The following is a 6,000-nucleotide window of genomic DNA, read 5'->3' on the forward strand; positions in this document are numbered from 1 at the left end:
ATTAGGTTTCCTTCGTTCGAGAAATTTAAGTAACATTAAAGTAAGGGGTTTCTATTACTGGACTCTTTGAAAGTTTTGAAATGTGTTGACTGTTTGGATCTCTGGACTTAGTATGGTTTACCAAATATGTAGAAGTAGATATGATGACAAATGTATATTATGCCAGACTAGTATAGAAGTAGATACGATGGATAATGTATTTGTAAACTAAGAAAGGTGTTATGTATATATATATATCTTGACTGTCTGGTGTGTTGTTATAGTATCAACTGATTTTATGATAGATTGAATAGATTGAACGTAAGTGTGTTAAGTTGGATTGATGATATGATGAAGTAGTTTGACTATACTAGGAATGGATTGATTAAATGTTTATAATGGACTAAGGGAAAATTGTTAGCTTTGTCGATTGGGTAGTGTGCCTTGCAGGTGCCTACAGGATCACCACCTGTTGTGCATTCTTCGAGAGCACTAGAATGACATGTGCATTCTTCGAGAGCAATAGACTGACATGTGCATTCTTCGAAAGCACTAGACTTACATGTGCTTTCTGAAGAGCACTACTAATATTTGTGTCCTTTAGGGCATTGGACTGAATTATGTGTAATTTCTACATGATCACAAGACTTATCTAAAGGTGCGAGGGCACCTCCAAGTAGGAAGTTAACAATTTTATTTTTCTTCAGTGAACCAGTTTGATCAGTAGTGGGTCTCTTACTGGGTATAAGTTTATAACCATCACCCTTTTCCAATGTTTCCCAAAAGTCTTGGCCTTTCTGCGAAACTGCTCCATAAGGAAAATGTCCTTCAAATTGACTTATACATCTTATATTTTTTTTATTGCTGCAAGTTTTCTTATAGATCTAATTTGAGCACTGTTTTGGGTTTCATGATCATGAACGATGTGTTAGTTGTTCTTGAACCTTATCTTTATTATCGATACTTTTATCAACTTTACCAAAATTTTATTGGAAATAGAGCCCGATATAAAACTCACTCTTATTAATGTTGTAAAATGAAGAGACATAGCTCAATTTTTTTAAGATTATACAAAGTGCTATAGGATGGAGGTTAAAGAGACGAATCTAGTCATCTAAAGTAAGTTAACTTCAGCTTAGCATTCGAAACACATTCAGGTCGTTACAATACTATTTTGCAATCAAAAGCCACAAATCGAATGCGATTTTTATGTTTGTTTTGCCTTAAGAAAAGACTGCTTTGTTATCGGTTCTAGCATAGTTGGATATGATGACGGTGCTCTGGGGGTGTCTTTCTAGTTGAGATGCCAAGGTGCACCCCCTGATCCGGGGTTACAGGTTCATTGAATAACTCTCTTGTACTAGGAGCTTCTATCTAACTATTAAAAATATATTAATATTAATAAAGAAGTTGTCTCCTTTTCAAAAAAATCAACTAAACTAATTACACCATTAATCAATTAGTTAATAATATAAATTAAATCAATATTATAAATTAATATTTCCAAATTTAAATCTTATTGAATGAATATCTCTCCAATACCTTATAAGTTTTATACTTAATTTAGCATTAAATCCCAACAAATATTGAATGTTTAAATAATATTAAACTAACACTTCGATTCAATTAATTAATCAACTCAAAGGTGCTAAATATTTTTCATATTATCAACTTAAATGGGTTAAATTTGAAGTCATATTACATAATATGGAACTTTTATCTCAATAACTAAATTAAAGTTTAATTATACATACAACGTTATCCATATAACGATATTAAACTTTATATTGAGCTAAATGTATCACTGTATGATTATACTAATTATACATAATTTTCCAATAATAAATATTGAATATTTCAAATTAGAACCAATATGAAATCAAACTCAAACAACTTATCTCAAATTTTGCCTATCAGTTCCATTACTTTGTATTGTCGAGTCGAAATACAATAAATTAGGCATCGAAGCCCTAATACATAAAACGAAATATACGAGATGAAACTCTAAAAAAAAAAAATGCCCTATCTCGCTATAACTACAATGAGATGGACAAATAGACATTCGTATAGGCTATCTATCTCTATCTATCTGAAACTAAGCACACATAGAATTGTTCATATCTTCTCTAATACCGATGAGACAAAAATAGCAATCTATTTAATATCTACCTGAGATGACAAACATTAAAAAAAAAAACCTTACCGAAGGGTTAATATATATCTTAGAATACTTTAGGTATAGACTAAAACATGCTAACACGATTCTCAAGCCCAAAGAAGTTCAAAACTTAGCACAATCTTCATTGCTTAAAAGTAGCTTTACTTCTTTCATCAATAACCACATGTTTGCCAATACATCTCTAAATTGAAGCTAAGCATGGTAGCTACAGGTCAGTTCTCTAAGATCTTTAAAAACTAAATTTACACTGTCTACACAATTTGATAGTCAATTCATGTCTAGATATCAACTTGAAACTCATTTTTGTCATACCTAGAGAGTAGATTCAACCAATGGCTTATCAAATTGTTCGAACTCCTTGGAATCTAACATGTATGATTTATACTGTCTCACCTTTTAATATCTTTACTATGTGTTCTTTTGCCCATCCAAGCTTTCTGCTTAATATTAACTCCAAGCATTTGTACATGCCTTATGCACAATTGCTTTCGGAATGAATACGATGGCAGAAGTAGACATGAACTTGAACTGCATGCTATCAAGCAACTGTCAATCTAACCTGTTGAAGAAGCTTGTCATAATGACAACTAATCATTCAATGAACGGTCTATTGTTCGATAATTCTACTTACTCCATCCAATTGAATCTGTTCTACGATATTAAATACAATGTAGAGAATCTAAAGGTGATTCGAGACATTCGTACCATTAAATTTCAGCAACTAAGTAATTCATTCATAACATAGTTAACATCCACTTCCATTGACCGTCCATTAAAAAGACAACTTAAATCGGAAAGAGTACCATTATAATCGTTTGTAAAAAAAAAAAAATCTTCTAGATATTATAAGTCTATTTAATTCTGGGAATAGAAAATGAAATAGAATAGAATCATGAGATTCTATACATTTATTACTGAATAAAAGAATAAATATGTACAAACTACTGATAATACTAAACACTAATGCATTAGTTAATAAGTAAACGAAATCGAATGCAATGAAATAATATTACATTAAACGATCCTATTAACCGTGATAAACGACCATTTACACAACGGTAAATGACTAATATTTGACTTAAAATAAATTTGAATCGTGTTGAAACATGGGTTTATCACGATCATTATGATATTGGTGCAATTCGTATTGAATTAAGATGTAAACTCAATCGTCTATGTTATCGGTCACACGATCGTGTTGAATCATTTGTAAAGTTGAATTTCTATTGTATAGTTTGGTAAACTGATCGTGTAATGTCTCACTGTAAATTATCGTAAAAAACTAGTTAAACTTATCGATCTTTAATTACATGAAGTACAAATAAATCTCATTACCCATTAATACTTAAGAATTTGTTGTAACGATCCAACTTTTCTGAAGCTAAGTTGAAGTCAGATTAATTTGGACAAAGAGACCTTGATTGACACAAATTAGCTTTATGTAAAATTCACTTGAAACTCATAACTGAACTCAAAGAAAACAAACTATATGTTCGGGCCCTATTTCAAATAGACCAAAACTTTAAAAGTACTATTTACAAAACAACAGTTCGTAAACTCCAGTTCCATCAACAAAATTCTTTAAACCAACCTTACATGTACAAAGGAAAAACCAATGAAACACTAAAGAAGAACCCGTTTATTGGTCCCATTAGGGGAAAAAGAAACTGTCTAACTTCCTATTGAGGGTACCCTACCACAGTTCACAGTCTTGGTGATACCATGTAGGATACACATTAATCAGTCTAACACCTCAAAGGACGCAATAAATCAAGTCTACTGTTCTGCAAGTATAATCACAACTATCCAGTCAGTAATGCTCTCGAAAGGACTGCTACAATATCAGGCTCTAGTGACTATCAAAGGATGCACATATTCAGGTGGTGATCCCGTAGGACACCCAGCAAGATGTAACTACCGAATAGAAATCGTCAACAATTTTCCCCTCAATCCAATTCTAAACATTCTTAACACTCATTCATAGTACAGTCCGAGCTACTTCAACATATAATCCTTTCACTTAACACCCTGAAATAGCTCATACCTATCTCACTTTAGCCCAATGTCCAGCCAGTAACATATCAATACATAACGTCAATCAAACGTCAATATAAGTCTATAACACCCCTCAATTCACCAGTACACAGCCCTAAACTTTAGTATAACCTACACCCAATCTAAACGACAAGAAATTTCCAAACAAGTATCACATCCACATTCCATTACAAAACACAATCTTACAATTGTCGTCCTGTCTACATTCCATACATATATATATATATCCCAGACAATCACCAATATGCATTCAACATCAAAAGCGTCGTACATCAATCCATGTATATATATATATTTTTCAGTGCATTCACAGTATACATTCAACACCGAAGTCTACATCCATATGTATATATCATCGTTTTGATTCATTCATTTACCTTCAACGTCAGTCAGGTAACTATACAGACAGCACAATTCAAAATCTATGAGGTGAGTCCGTCAGTTCACCGTTAGAAATGTGTAATCCCTTACTCTATTCGATAACCTGTAAACACGTTAAGCTTCCTTTTGTCAAACTAAAGTTGCAACGAACCTCGACTCGTAAACATAATTGAAGAGAAATCAATCACTTTCTTCACAAACTAAATTTAATCCATTTCCAATTTTCACTCTATGATGTAAATTTCCAATAACTTACCCAAATTGTGGAGAATGCAAATTCTAACGGAGACGGATCGATGCAACAAATAACCGAACAAAGGTTCAGCATTCTAAACATGAACATGGGGATACAAGTGACTAGAACTGTAAGATGTACTCGGGCTAACAAGGTTACCATGCGAGCGAATAGGAAAAAATGGTTGCTTGACGGATTCTAAAGTGTAGGATTGTGAAGACGGTGGTGATAGTTTGGTACATTGGAGAAGGAAACAGAGAAGGAAGAAAAGAGAGATTATGCTATACACAATGTGAGAAGCACACAAAAAAATTGAAAATAAACTTCGAAAAGAAGAGAGAGACCTTGAAGTTCTGTTAGGGAGAAAGTATTCAGTTTCCTGTTTCAAATTGTGAAGTATGGCAAAGCTAAATTCTTCATCCAAGGGATTGAAATAGACAAAGGTTATGAAATATACAAAGTCAGCCATCCGCTTCTTCTCCTCTTCAGCTTTGCATGTTTTCGTCTCCCTCATCTTCATAATATATTAAACATAAATTAAATGTAAAATATCCACGAACCCGAATCTTTACACGACAAGACTATTTACTCCAACTTTTTAAGAGCTAACAAACTATTCTACTCCAACTTTTTAAACTACAAATTTAATTTCTCAACTTTTAAACTATTTATAAACTTACAAATCTACTTTGATTCATCTTCTTCAGGATCTTGATATCTAACATAATTTAAAAAAAATATCAAAATTTAATTACGAGCACTTTAAAATGTTGCATTAAAATCCTAGGGAAAGACCTAGATTAAGAGCAATATAGACAAGGTTTAAGAGGTAACTAGACACACTTTAAAAGTTCTAAGGGAAAGAATCTTTTGTTTAACTATTACAGTAATTAATTTTGAAAATATGTTATTTTAGAAAAACTAAAGTTGTTTGACAACTTCTGGATTGAATAGCTATTGAATATACTCTCAAGGATTGTATTTTAAGCAATTTTAATAAAAAGAAAGTCTAACATAAAACACAGATTACCCTTTGTTAAAGGAACATTTTTTCTCTAATCACGTTCCAATGGAACATCAAACACGTAACTTCAAGTTCAATTCTGGTAATATCCAATGGAATCAGTCTCATCCAGACATTTAAACAAGAACACTATCTAACTTGATGAGA

This window comes from Cucumis sativus, chromosome 4 (assembly GCF_000004075.3).
Source record: "Cucumis sativus cultivar 9930 chromosome 4, Cucumber_9930_V3, whole genome shotgun sequence".
NCBI lineage: Eukaryota > Viridiplantae > Streptophyta > Magnoliopsida > Cucurbitales > Cucurbitaceae > Cucumis > Cucumis sativus.